We start from the raw sequence: 16414 nt of genomic DNA on the forward strand, positions 1-16414 counted from the left end.
TATGGCCCACAGATATAAGCCCAAAACTCCCAATTAATGAGCCAGGTGCATAAATAGCAGTTTTTAGGACCTCTATTTCAAGAATAGCCGAGCTTTATAAGAAAAAATTAAAATCTAACTAGCTCCTACTACGCCTACCGCGAACTTGAATCATCACATGGCTGCTAAAACAAGCTAAGTTTCACACGGCCATGCTGCCCTGAGGAAGCTCAAAGACCTTCTTACGGTCGAAGCCTCCGCAACATGTTGTAGAGCTTTTAGATCCCCGCTCTAAAACGCTCATTCCCCTGTTCTGAAGTGATTCTCATTCTCACGCGGCCTTCTTAAGCCGAAAAAATCCAGGCAATAGTCTCAAAATCAACTTCAAATATGCAGGTCTGAAGTTGAATTAGTGGGCCTGAAGTTAGAAACTTCAGGTCTCGTGTCTAAATTTGAACTGAGTTTGAAAGCAGTTCAAATGCATACATGAGGGTTTACCCCTCATTTTTCATTCCACACACCCTAAATCCTCTCCAAAATTCAGGAAACTTTCCCCCAACTCTCAAACACCAAATTTTAGCCCAAATCAAGTTTAATCTCCAGATTTAGGTTCCGACAGCGTATAGTTGCGGTTATAAAATCATATTTCGGGGAGTTTTGGCTTGAACTCAAGGTGGAAAGTGAAGATATTGTGGTTCTAGCGGAGGAAAGGTATGAATCTTCCTTTATTGATATTGATTTAGGTTTGTTTATGGAGATAAAGTTATTAAATACTCGTATAACGAGTTGTTTAGTTGAAAAATTTGGAAAAACATCGTGAGGGATGTTTTGTGGAGCATATTGGTATTGATGATGTTGTTGTTGATGTTGGTATTGTTGTTGTTGTTGTTGTTGGTTGTTGGTTGTTAGATTATGATTTCGGGCTAGGCATATAAATAGGGGAGATGCTGCCCGATTTTCGGCAGGATATGAAGTAGTTTAATTTGAAAGTTTGATATAAGTATATGACGATAAGTCTAACGATAATATGAATTCTCTCAGATGTAGATTTGCGAGCTCGTGAGGATAAACATAAGTAGTTAAGATGTCACGACCCAACCGGAGGGCCGTGACGGGCACCCGGTGCTAGCCCACCCGGTCACCTCTAACATACCTTTACATTTACATCTAGGTGAGACACATATTAAATCATACATTCTATCCATCAATCATACTACTCCCATTGGACAACCAATACATTTATATCATCATTAGCAACTATGCCCATATCAATGTACATAAGCCGACGAGGCTAACAAAATGATATCCAAAATATAGGCCGACAAGGCCAAACACATCTAACTATATACACATGTCTACGAGCCTCTAAGGAGAGTATGTCATATCATATAGGCGGGATAGGACCCTGCTATGCCCATAAATATGTACACAAAAGAATCAATACCAAAAGCTATAGCTCCGAATGAGATGGAGCTCCGCTATGTAGTCCCTGAGAAATATAGCTATGGATCAAGCCTGTCTCCCTGGCCAGCGAACCAAGTACCTGTGTCTTACCCTTTCAAGGAAGGGGAAAAATGACATTATATATATGTCACGACCCAACCCCGTAGGCCGTGACTAGTGCCCGAATTGGACACTCATGTCACTTGTTAACTATAATCATTTATAACTAGTATGTCATGAACTTATTTGTATAAAAAGGTATGGTGTTGTTTTAAAGCTGTCAAAATATTTTTTTTTTGTATGTCGTAGGCACCTGTCTCCTGAATAATTAAAATTTTTAAACAACAACATATATATATTCCTACGCAAGCCGACAAGGCTGCCACGATATGCAATATACCAAACATACATATATATGCAAGCCGACAAGGCTGCCATTACGAATGGGTACGCCCCAAACATATGTCATAATCATAAAACGCGTCAACAACCATAAACAGACCCACACAAATGTCCACAGACCTCTAAGAGTAATGACCGTATCATATGGCGGGACAGGGCCCCGCCGTACCCAAATAAACTCATATGAATTCAACATAAGGGAGTTATACCACAAGCTAGGCTCCGGAACAAAGGAGCAGTCAAAATAGCTGAATAAGTGTCCTAAGCTGGCGGATCTCCGAAATGAACGTCTGTACCTGCGGGCATGAACGCAGCCCCCCAAAGAAAGGGGGTCAGTACGGAATATGTACTGAGCATGTAAAGCATGAAACATAGTGATAGACTCATACTGAGATAAGATGTATAGGACTCAATGCAACTAACAGAATTTCATAAAGACTTGCCTTTGAACATATTTCATCTGTATCATTCTCATATGAATGTCAATATAGTGTTTTGTAATCAAAGCTGCATAATCATTCTGTTGATAACATGTATACGTGTCCCGGCCCTCTAGTGAGGGGCTCAGTAATTAAAATCATAGTATCATAAACATGCACATAGACGTGTCCCGGCCCTTTCGTAAGGGACTCGGTAATAAGGAATATATATGCCCTCCTAGCCACCATCTCCATATCATCATATCATCACATCATCATATCATCATATATATATAACGTGTCCCGGCCCTCTAGTGAGGGACTCGGTGAATATAGTCATAGCATCATAAACATAAACATATACGTGTCCCGGCCCTTTAATGAGGGACTCGGTAATAATATAGTAGATGTGCGCACGAGAACGTGTCCTGGCCCGGGACTCAGTGAAGGATATAGCGATAAGCACGAGCAGAATAATAAGCAACCACATATATGAAATGCATCTTTTGAGACTCAATAGATAAGCAACTAACCAGCTCTAAAGTATTGGGATAATAATCATATTCAATTCTTTTCAACTCTCATTATAAGCCATAGCAAGGAACGTTTCAGCTTTCATGTACATGTATCAATTTTCATGATGTAGCTTTTGAAAATCAAGTATACTTCTATTCATGCCATTCTTTTAAGAGTAGGAACTTCTATACATCATTCATTAGTCAATCATGTAGTAGGCTCGTGACAATAGCATTAAGGAAATATAGAATCATAAGTCATGCATGGAACTAGAGAATAGAATTTACCCCAAGGTTCATATCATTTCATACTTACGTCTAGGACATGCCAAGAAAAGAAGGAATAAGCTTTACATACCTTTAGCGTTTAGTCGTATTATAACTTGTACTTGCTGCCCAAAAACACTTATCCTATATCAAGACATCAAGAGCTACAATTAGTCTACGAGGGAATTCAATACGTACTTTAACGTCAACAATCCCTTTCAAACATTTAGACGACGTTTCGTTCGCATTCAAATCAACTACATACAACCACCCCAACATCAATAATCATATGTTCAATACCAATCCGGACAGCCCACATAACATTCCAAATAGCCCACATTCACAACATTCCATAACGATTCACATACGGCTACTACATTCTCAAGTTACTCCTAATAATCCGTAGCCTTAACGTTTTCGTGTAACAACTTTACAACAACCCAAACAACGTAAATACAATATATATTCTTAACTATCATTAGTATTTCCAATTTAAAGAATACAACATGTCCAAAACAGTTCCTAACCACAACACGCCCAAAACAGTCCCTAACCAATCAACACGCCCAAAACAGTCCCTAACCAACAACATAAAGGTGCCCGGAATTCTTGCAAACGTTTACGAACATACCAAGCAAACCACATATGATTCTTACACATTATTTCATGTCTTCATTTCATATAATTTCAGTAAAATACGACCAGCAGTCACAAGATAAATATATCACCAAATTCGTACGCAAATAGCTACATTGTCGACACTAAAACCTTACAACGACAACAACATGTTTAATGACATTACTTTCATGATCCTTGGAACTGTTTTAGCATCATTTACATTCTTATAACAGCCCACAATTCATTCCAATTTCGACCTGAATCATTGCACTTCACTTTCACTAAACGTTCACAACAAGAATCAACACTCAACACATACAAATTCACCTCTAGCACTAAAACAGTCCACTGTTTTGGACTGCTTATATGCTTCAACATAATTCATTTCTTTAACACCTTAATTCACATATTCAACATACACACAATACACCACAATGTCCATAACAACAACAATCAAAATGTGACACAAAACAGTCCACAAATTCCTCTAAAACAGCCCCCTCACACGGCTTCAACACAACTACAACAACTTCATGATTTTCATTCATTTATCCATACTACAACACATTCAATCCATTTCCAATACATGTACAAGAATATTAAGCATCATTTCACCTAAGTTTATAGCACACAACCCACTTCAACTTCAACAACAACAGTCCCTAACTTACGATAACATCTAAGTCCATATATCGCTTGTATATCAACGTTTCCTCCATGTATACACCATATTAAACCTTTAATCCAAATTAATAACATGAGTAGGAGGTTGAAATTACCTTTAACAATCAGAATCTTCAAGAATCTTGTTCCTCTTTCCAGCTTCTTGCTTACAACACAAGGAAAACTTAGGCTACAACTTCTCTTTAACTAATATCATGTCAAGGGTCTAGGATTTAGCTTATATGATGGCTCAATTAGAAAGGGGGTTTGGGAGAGAAAATAAGGGTTCTTGGATCTGTTTAAGTCGTGTGAAGTGATATAGGGAAAAGTGGTGGCTTATATATTAAGTTTAATGGGCCTCATGGGCCGAAATATGAGTGTTTGGGTCGGGTCCAAACTTGCTGCCCTGCCAGCCCAAATTGAATCGTCCATATCTCCTTATCCCGATATCATTTTGATGAGCGGTTTGTTGCGTTGGAAACTAGACTCGATGAACTTAATTTTAGGCTTTTGAAACACCTTAAAACTCCTCATATGCTAGGATATATGCCTCCTACAATATAGGCTAAAATCGGGTCTGAAATGTTTACTGAAGTTGTTCCGATTCATTTCGTTTAACTTCTAATCCTCCTCCAACCTCATGTAACCTCTTATACATACATATACACACTCATATACATACTCATAACATGATTTCAAATCCTTTAGGTTACCATGTCACCTCGGGATACTTAAGGCAACCATATATATAACGATATTCTTACTAACTCGACTAACTTTCCTTGAACCTTCATAACTCATTTTTTTCTTGTTTTACTTCAAGTAGCACGAATTATTATGGAGTGTAACAATATATAACATATTTAAATAGAAAATAAACAAATCCTATTTTTTTAAAATCCTATTTTGGGTGGATTTAAAATGATTTAGAATTAAGAAATAGGATTTTAGGGATAAGGACGCAGCGTCCACAAACAAAAGGACGTCAGTACGAAGAATGTACTGAGTATGTAAAGCATGATCAATATCATTATAGAAGCATAATAAGCAACACAAGAGATAGCATAATATGGAAGATAGTAGTATCATTGTCATAAGCACTTACTTGCCTTTCATAGGGACTTTCCATTTCTAATGCGTGACTGTGTACATACATCCATATCCGTATCCGTTTTCATATCCATACTCATTTACATTTCGTATCCATAATCGTATTCATATACATATTCTTATTCTATTCGTATCATGTCCGTATTCATACTCATATCTATATCATATACATATCCATATCATATACATATCATTTACATAGCATACCCGACCACGAAGGTTCAGTGTTTCGCGTACCCGACCATGGTTAGGCTCGGTGGTCATACATAAACATACCTAGCCAACCAAGGCTCAGTGTTACACATACCTGGACCTACCAAGGCTCAGTGTTATCCGTACCCAACTGCAGTGGTGCGCGCGCATCGTCATATATATATATATGTATATATATATATATATATATATATATACATCTATATATTCTACCCGGCCATATAAGCTCGAGGTTTCATAATAGCCATACATAGGCACACATACATATAGGCTCATAGGCATCTTTAGCATTATCACTACCATCATCGTCATCATTATCGTTATCGCTATTATCGTCGTCATCATTATCGTCATTACCATTATCGTCATCATCATTATCGTCGTTCATTACATCTATCCTTATAGGATTATTCGTCATATGAGGAATTTAGTACAATCGTAATACATATGTCACGACCCAACTAGGGGCCGCGACGGGCACCCGGTGCTAGCCCACCCGGGTACCCCTTAACGTACCTTTTACACTTTCATCTAGGTGAGCCACATATTTAATCATACATTCCTATTCATCAATCATACTAGTCCCATTGGACAACAATGCCTTTTTATCATCATTGACATCTATGCCATATCAATGTACACAAGCCGACCAGGCTACAAAATGATATACAAAATATAGGCCGACAAGGCCAAACATATCTAACCCTATACATATGTCTACGAGCCTCTAAGGAGAGTGTGTCATATCACATAAGCGGGACAGGACCCCGCTATGCCCATAATTATGTACACAAAAGAATAAGTACCCAAAAGCTATAGCTCCGAATGAAATGGAGCTCCGCTATGTAGTCTCCGAGAATGTAGCTATGGATCAAGTCTGTCTCCCTGTGCACCTGCGGGCATGACGCAGCGTCCACAAACAAAAGGACGTCAGTACGAAGAATGTACTGAGTATGTAAAGCATGATCAATATCAACATAGAAGCATAATATACAACATATGAAATAGTATAGGATGGGAGACAGTAATATCATCGTCATAAGCACTTACTTGCCTTTCATAGGAACTTTACAATTCTAATGCATATTTGTGTACATACATCCATATCCGTATCCGTACTCATTTACATTGCGTTCATCGCCATATTCATATACATAGTCTTATTCATATTCATATCATATTCGTATTCATACTCATATCTATATCATATACATAGTCATATCATATACATAGCATTTGCATAGCATACCCGACCATAAAGGATCGGTGTTTCATACATACTTGGCCAACCAAGGCTCAAGGTTACACATACATGGCCTTACCAAGGCTTCAGGGTTACATCTACCTGGCCCTGCCAAGGCATTAGGGTTATCCGTACCATCTGCAGAGGTGTGCGCGCGTTACATAATCATATACATATTCTACCCGGCCTTATAAGCTCGGGGTATCATAATAGCCATACATAGTTACATATACATAATAGTTCATAAGCATATATACTATTAACATCACTATCATCATCGTCATCGCTATCGTCATTCATTACATTTATCTTTATAGGCTTACTCGTCATATGAGGAACTTAGTACAATCGTAGCATATCAAGAATCGTGAGCTCAATAGCTCGGAAGATCGAATCATTTGAAAGACATCATAGACTTATGGAAGATTTAGATGTTTGGCCAAGGAACCATGCCTTATGAAAGAAGGGTTAGCCTTACATACCTTTTCGTTCAACTATTTACCACTTGCACGTTCTCCCCCGAAGCTCACGTTTCTACCTTCATTAAAGTCATACTATCATTAGAATCGATAGCTAGCATACACGACTAAAACTAGAGAAAATCGGACAACATCTCCTTTATTTATACGACATTCCTCCATAGCGTATATCAACTCCCAAACGTCAATAATACATTCACAATATCATAACAATAGTCCTTATTCATCCACATTATCCATATTTCTCAATTCACTTCCAATAATCCATATCCATGGTCATAAGACACGACTACGTTCATGTCACGACCCAACTAGGGGCCGCGACGAGTACCCGATACTTGTACCGAGCACCCCTTATCTATCATTTTACCTCTATTTCCGAGTGGGCCGTATGAACTATACCATATCTCTTTTTTTTTGTTACTAACAGTAACATTAGTAGCATAATTATAAACATAGGCTAATAAACTTTGCTAGCACATTATACCGCGACAAGGACAATCAAAAGCACAAAACATCTAACTGTACATATCTGTCTACGAGCCTCTAAACAAAGTACACATATACATAGGAGGGGCCGGATTCTGCCGTGCCTGAATATATACACAAAATAGTGCCAAGGAACTGAGGCTCCGGAACAACTGGAGCGCTGCCAAGTACTGCTGATAGAGCTCCTAGGAATCAAATCCGCCTACCTGCTGACCTGCGCGGCATGAAACGCAGCGTCCACAAGAAGGGACGTCAGTACGAATAGTGTACCGAGTATGTAAGGCATGGAAGATAATACAAACAGTAACATAAAGTATGAATAACAGTATCATGGGATCATCGGACATATAATGAGATAAGAAGTAACCTGTACATAGGAATACCCTTTCAGGCCGGATACCATGCATGCTTGTCTTTCCTTTTTTTTTGAAACACATTTCTTTTTCATAGACATAGAAGATAGAACTTATATCATGTCATGTCTTATCATATCATATCATATCGTATCATATCATATCATATCATGTCATATCATATCGTTTTATATCATAGCATGTTATATCATATCCTGTTATATCTTAGCATGTTATATCATATCATGTTATATCATAGCATGTTATATCATATCATGTTATATCATAGCATGTTATATCATATCATGTTATATCATATCATGTTATATCATAGCATGTTATATCATAGCACCGAACAATGTCGGCTTGCCCACATAGCACCGAAATACGTCGGCTCGCCCATATATCCCGCGTCCGGGCATCCCGCGTCCGGGATAATAACGCCAGCTGACCAGGTGGCAATGAAACATGTGTCCCTTCCTATCCCCCATGTACATATTCATATCTCGTATACATATGTCATATAAGCATGCAGGAGATCCCAAAGAAAATCATGTATCCATCGGAGTGACGTAAGGTCAGTGACCTCCGATTACATTATGGAATAACCGTGATCGCTTTGTCTCACCTTGAAGGAACGAGTATTTATAAGGCGAGACTATCAAAGGAGAATAGCGTTGAAAGAAACATAGAATGAAGTCATGGATGTCATAGAAATCAATTCATCTGCTTTGGAATCATTAGAAGATAGTGTCATAACCAAGGAATGGAATTAAAGATCAAGAACTAGTTTGATACTTTCATACTCATATTGAATCCTTAGCTTAAGACTCTTAGTCATGGAATCATTCTTGTCATACTTATCATAGGCATATTCTCTTTCTTAACATCATCGTTATCATTATCATCATAGATGTATTCTCATTAGGATAGTTACAGTACTTATCGTTTGATAAACGGAACAAGGATCAAAAGTTTCCTTTGGATTCTACTCCAAAATAAGTCAACCGGAACAATAAGGAAAATCCGGGAACAATGGGCCCACCTCGGATCAAATGAGGCGGCGTACCAAATTTACGTACATTACATTTCATGACGTCACTTGTGAGGGTTTTAAGGTAGTCGGGTCCTATTTATGCAAGTTCTAGATGTTTAGGAAGTTTTTCCAACATTTCACACAATTTCTAATTCAATTCTACTGAATGAAAAAGGGGTAACTTTAGGTGCGGATTCCGGAGAATAGAGTTGTCCCCGAGGCTCGTATCCAACCTAGTATGCCTAAGACATGCCAAGGAAGAAAGAGTAAAACCTTACATACCTTTTTCCGCTCCTTATGCTATTCCAAATTCAAGTTGCAAATCCGCCAAAATATACAATTTGGTCACATTCACCAAACATTGATTAGAGCATTTAGAATTTGAATCTTAAGATAACACTTGTCTACCGAAATTTCGGCAGCACTTCCTCTGTAAATACACCATCCCCAAAACTCAACTTAGCCAATTTTTAATCAACAACAATCCGGGAATTCAACCCGGCCAAACTATCAACATAATGTCAACAACCATACTAACAATTTCCATATTCAATCCAAGATACATTATAACAACTCAATTAATATACTACTTCCTTCAAAGCCTTCCAACTCCAATAAAAACAATAACAACTAATAATTTACGCACTAACAACTTCACACTAACAACATTATATTTCCATACATGCATGAACATCATATTTAATTTACATAATCTTCCAAGACAAGCCTCCAACTACTAATACTTCACTAAGCTCATTAGGCTTTCATTTGCAATATAAAATTCACAACACAACAACCAACATACTAAATAAAACTTACTCACCATTCCTTCATGATTCACCAAATATACACGGCTATACATGTGATATACAACTCACGGCCAACATCATACACACATGGCTACAACTTCACTAAAATCATCCAACTTCCATTATTAACATAGCATTCATTACAACCACAACTAACCACGAGATAAAATAATTAAGACATGATTCCTACACACACACATACATGCACGGCCACACCCCCATATTCATATTCCTCATGAATTTCATCCATTTTTGTACACTACAACATGCACCAATATCCATAACATATAAAGAAAGGAGAAGAATGAATTCTTACCTTCTTCCTTAACTTCCCACTTAGTTAAGACTTGTAACTTGCAAGAATATGAATTTCTCTTGTTCCAAGAACCACTCCACCTTGCTAGGAACCCTTCAATTGGTAGAAAATGATTTTTGAAGAAAAATTTTTCCAAGGTTTTGTTGGATCTTACTATGGCCGAATGGCCTTGGAGATTTTTTTCTCCTTCTTCTCTTCTTGAGACTTCTCAAAGTTTCTAGGAGATATTATGAGGATAAAGATGACTTAGTCATCTTTTAAGTCTTGTCCATTAAGCCTTTAATTGGGCCAAGCCCACCCACTTGGATGGCCAACATGGTCTAATGACCCAAGCCCATTTTTTTTTTGTTCTATTTTGCACTTCATGAAAAATAAATTTTTCCGAATTCCAAATTTACCCTTCGTCTTCCTCCATATTTCCACGAGTCATGTTGCGAATTTTCCTTTATACCCTTGACCTTTCTCAACATTCCCACTTCCAAATTCTTCATAAACAACTCATATGCCAAACAAAAATAAAAATGAAGCCTTGTTTGTCATCTTCCCGCGATTATCTTGAGTTATCCGATTGCACAAAAATGCGGGATATAACAGTTCATTCAAATACAAAGTCTATTCCACGTTCTCAATGTCATTTATAACATGATTATAATCATAATGTATCAAGAATCATAACTCAACCCAAACATTTACTCAAAAGTGACACTATTCCCACATTCATGACCCATTTCCTATTTCCTCATTTAATCCAAGTGTTTCAACTTTCAAATATCTTAAACAATAAGGAAATGTCGTAAAACTTACCTTAGATAGTTTAGGAATGAACCTTGGGTGCAAACTCTTCACTTGAGAAAAGCCCTAGTTCCACCTTCACTTGGATTTCTTACTTTGGATGAACTTTAATGGGTTCTTTACACTTGATTCACTTAGCTTGATGTAGAAGATCACTAATATCTCTTGAATTTGTGTTAAATAAATGTAGAGAGATATTTTAGAGAGAAGGGGTGAAATGTGGAAATGAAATAATGAACTTGGTCCCCTTTTTAATAACCCAAATCTGATCTATCGGGACCATTATACGGGTCGTATAAATTTATACGGTCCGTATAAGGGACCGTGAAAGGGACCTTTTATCCACTCGCCTCTGTGACCATTATACGGTCCATTATACGGGCTTTATAAATGTATACGGTCCGTATAACTGACCGTATAATCCCACCAGTGAGTGATCCTCACTGTGATGGTTCTGCGGTCCATTATACGGTCCGTATAACATTATACGGTCCGTATAATGAGCCGTATAACCCATCAGTCCACTGAACTTGTTCTCGCCACTTCGTTTGATCTCCAATCCTTATGGGATCTTCTTAACACTTGTTCAACACTTCATTAGCAATCTAAGGGACGTTATAACTCTTTCCCACAACATCATTAAGCCGTTATCAACTTACTACTCATAATTCTCGTCTGATACTTATCGTGTGCCTTGCCTTCTCTTGGCAACTTTCTTGCCTGACATCGGATGTCTTTGAAATCTTACTTAGGGTCATCACATATCATTATTTGCTTATTGAAATACCGTATCCTCGTACTCTTCGTTAGCCCATTAACTGTGCATCAACGAAAAAATTTCCAAGGTGTATTCTTCCCCCCTTAAGAACATTCGTCCTCGAATGTTAAGCACTCGGGGATTCTATGAAAATTTTGCCAGAGTTTCCCTATAATATGGCACTACCATCCTGTCACAACAACCCATAATAACAATGCCTCACAGTGCCATAACATAATAGCAATGGGATTTGGCCACACACGACCCAAATGCATAAAAGGAAAACATACATACCTTATGATCTTGATGTCTTATCTTGGCCCTCTTCCGGGGGATGAAATAAGTGTGGGTACTTGGGTTTCATGATTTCTTCTGCTTCCCATGTCATCTCTTCTCGGTTATTATTTCTCCACAGAACTTTAATTGAGGCCACCTCTTTGTTTCTAAGCCTCCGTATTTGCCTATCTAGTATGGCAATGGGTACTTCTTCATAAGTTAACCTTTCTGTCACTTGAACATCATTTACTGGGATGATCCTAGTGGGATCTCCAACACATTTTCGAAGCATTGAGACATGGAAAACTGGATGAACTGACTCCAAATCAGGAGGTAGATTTAATTCGTAAGCCACTTTGCCTACTTTGCGCACAATTTCAGAAGGCCCAATATATCGGGGACTAAGCTTCCCCTTTTTGCCAAATCTCATCACACCCTTCATTGGTGACACTTTCAAGAATACCCAATCGTTCACTTGGAACTCTAAGTCTCTTCGACGATTATCTGCATCGGACTTTTGACGACTTTTGAGCTGCTAACAACCGATCTTGTATGATCTTAACTTTCTCTATGGCTTGTTGGACCAAGTCTGGCCCTATCAATTTAGCCTCTCCTGTTTCAAACCACCCAATTGGGTATTACACTTTCGCCCATATAACGCTTCATACGGTGCTATTTGACTGCTAGAATGATAACTATTATTGTAAGAAAACTCAATGAGTGGTAAGTGATCATCCCAGTTACCTCCAAAATCTAACATATATGCCCGTAGCATATCCTTAAGAGTCTGAATGGTACGTTCAGCTTGCCCATCGGTCTGCGGATGAAATGTCGTGCTAAGGCTCACATGAGTCCCCAATCCCTCTTGGAAGGATTTCCAAAAATTAGCCGTAAAATGGGTTCCTCTGTCTGAGATAATAGATACTGGAACACCATGAAGTCGCACTATCTCCTTAACATAAAGCTTTGCATAATCTTCTGCCACATACGTCGTTCTGACTGGTAAGAAGTGAGCTGACTTAGTGAGTCTATCCACAATCACCCATATGGAATCATACTTACGTCGAGAACGAGGTAAGCCTGTAATGAAGTCCATGTTAAACACTTCCCACTTCCAAGTTGGGATTTCTATAGCTTGCAACAATCCGCCCGGCTTTTGGTGCTCGATTTTTACTTGTTGACAGTTGGGACATTGAGCCATTAATTCCGCTATGTCCTTCTTTATCCCATTCCACCAATATGTAGACTTAAGATCATGATACATTTTCGTCGCACCGGGGTGAACAGAATAACAGGGAATAATGAGCTTCTCTTAATATCTGGTGGCGTAAACCTGTCACATCAGAAACGCATAATCTGCCTCGGCATCGGAGAACTCTGTCTCCTTAAAGCTCAAATGATGACTCCTCTTTCTGAGGGAGTGTATCTCTGTAATGCATTAGCATGGGATCTTCGTATTGTCGATCTTTCACTTCCGCTACTAGCGACGAGACTACTGAATTCTGAATAGTAGTTCCCCTGCTACTTGAGTCCACTACTCGAACTCCTAGGCTAGCTAACTGCTGGAGCTCACGAGCCATTTCTCTTTTCTCTGGTTGAACATCACACAAACTTCCCATAGATCTACGGCTAAGAGCATCAGCCACAACATTCGCTTTTCCGGGGTGATATAGGATATCAACATCGTAATCTTTTAGAAATTCTAACCATCGTCGTTTCCGCAAATTCAACTCTTTCTGCTTGAAGATATACTGAAGACTCTTATGGTCTGTATAAATATCCATATGGACGCCATATAGATAATTTCTCCATATCTTTAATGCATCAACCACTACAGCTAATTCGAGATCATGTGTTGGGTAATTCTTCTCATGTTTCCGTAATTGCCTTGAAGCATACGCAATCACCTTATCATGTTGCATCAACACACTACCTAGCCCAATGCCTGAAGCATCTTAATAAACAACATATCCTTCCAATCCCTCTGGAAGTGTCAGGACTGGGGCAGAAGTCAATCTATCTTTCAACTCTTGGAAGCTACGTTCCCAAGTATCTGTCCATTGAAACTTTACTGATTTCTGGGTCAACTTTGTGAGTGGTGCAGAAATAGAGGAAAAACCTTAAACAAATCTCCTGTAATAACCTGCTAAGCCCAGAAAGCTACGAACCTCCGTAGGGGTTGTGGGCCTTGGCCAAGTCTTCACGACCTCAATCTTTTGGCTATCTACCCGAATACCATCGGCTGCAACAATGTGCCCCAAAAATGTCACTGAGTTCAACCAAAACTCGCATTTAGAAAATTTTGCAAACAACTCTAAGGATAGTACGCAAAGGATCCGCATGTTCTGCCTCGGATCTAGAATACACCAAGATATCGTCGATAAATATAATCACAAACAGATCTAGGAAGGGCCTGAACACATTGTTCATCAAATCCATAAATACTGCCGGTGCATTAGTTAGCCCAAATGACATTACCCGGAACTCGAAATGGCCATATCTTGTTCTGAAGGCTGTCTTAGGGATATCTTTCTCCTTAACTCTCACTTGGTGATACCCGGACCTCAAATCGATCTTTGAAAACCACTTGGCACCTTATAATTGATCAAATAAGTCATCAATCCTCAGAAGAGGATATTTATTCTTAATCGTCACCTTATTCAATTGCCGATAATCGATGCACATTCTTAAGGAGCCATCTTTCTTTCGGACAAACAATATGGGTGCTCCCCACGGGGATGAACTAGGCCTAATAAAGCCTTTCTCAAGCAAGTCTTTCAATTGCTCCTTCAACTCTTTCAATTCTGCGGGAGCCATTCTATAAGGAGGGCTAGGCTTAGAGCCTGGCAGCACATCAATGGAAAAATCAATCTCCCGCTTAGGAGGAAGGCCTGGAAGCTCTTCCGGAAACACATCCAGGAATTCATTCACCACGGGAACTGACTGAAGAGTTGGCGATTTAGCTTCTACATCTTGAACCCGAACTAGATGATAGATTCATCCTTTTGTAATCATTTTCCTTGCCTTTAGATAGGAAATAAACCTACCTTTTGGTGACGCAATGTTCCCTTTCCATTCTAAAACTGGTTCTCCCAGAAATTGGAAACGAACCATTTTCATTCTACAATCAACATTGGCATAGCAAGAAGCCAACCAATCCATGCCCATAATAACATCAAAATCCACCATTTTTAACTCGTGCAAGTCAACCATGGTACGACGATCGCAAATCACAATTACACAATTTCTATATACTCGGCTAGCTATTACTGATTCACCAACGGGTGTAGACACCTCAAAAGGTTTGATCGACTCCGGTTCGACTCTAAATCGACCCGCAATATATGGAGTAACATATGACAGTGTGGAGCCCGGATCAATCAAAGCATATACATCATGAGAAAATACCGATAATATACCTGTGACCACGTCAGGAGAAGACTCAAGATCTTGGCGTCCAGCCAAAGCATAAACACGGTGCTGAGGACCACTAGAACTGGGAACTCTCCCTCTGCCTCTACCATGGCCGACTGGCGCATATGAACCTTGCCCCATAGGGCGTACAGATGCTGAAGACCCGGCTACTGACCCTGATGGCTGGGTCCTACCTCTACCATGAACTGAGGGACAATCACGCATAATATGACCTGGTCGACCACATGAATAGCAAACATCTGAACCCGATTGGCATGGACCCCAATGTAACTTCCCACACTGGGAACATCGTGGCACGTGTGACCTCTCCTGACCCAAATCACCTCTAAATTGAGATCCCGAAAAGCTCTAACTCGGCCCGGAATGAGTGGATCTATCAAATTTCTGCCTGAAAACCGTGGAGGTGCACTGGTCATAAAATAGCCTGAATGCCTAGAAAACTGCTGCCTGTGCCCGCCTCTAAACTCACTCATCGGACCCGAAGACCTAGCCCTCTTGCCATGTCCCCTATCATGCTCGCGTTCACTTCTTTGATGTTGTAAACTTTCTTCCAAATTTTGAGCATGGGACTGAATGCGTGCAATGTCCATATTGTCCTGAAGGGACGCAATCAAGCACCTATCCATCAAATATGGCCCTAGGCCTTTCACAAACCGGTGCACTCGGTCACCATATTCGCTACCATGGCCGAAGCATACCTCGCCAAAGAATTGAAGCGGAGACTGTACTCTAAAGCACTCATGCTACCTTGCCTCAAATTCAAGAACTTATTGGCTCTAGCTCGCCGAACTTCCGGAGGC

The 16414-nt window shown here is 39.3% G+C and overlaps 1 long non-coding RNA gene across 1 annotated transcript; it reads right to left on the bottom strand.

The window, feature by feature from the left end:
- Nucleotides 1-1861: 1861 nt before the first annotated feature.
- On the bottom strand, nucleotides 1862-4690 carry LOC132614583 (uncharacterized). The gene is made up of 3 exons (XR_009572354.1): nucleotides 4423-4690; nucleotides 3117-3169; nucleotides 1862-2120 (listed from the first exon to the last, which is right to left on the bottom strand). It is a non-coding gene; the product is annotated as an uncharacterized LOC132614583 (long non-coding RNA).
- Nucleotides 4691-16414: the final 11724 nt, after the last annotated feature.

Source organism: Lycium barbarum, chromosome 10, assembly GCF_019175385.1.
Source record: "Lycium barbarum isolate Lr01 chromosome 10, ASM1917538v2, whole genome shotgun sequence".
In the NCBI taxonomy this organism is placed as follows: domain Eukaryota; kingdom Viridiplantae; phylum Streptophyta; class Magnoliopsida; order Solanales; family Solanaceae; genus Lycium; species Lycium barbarum.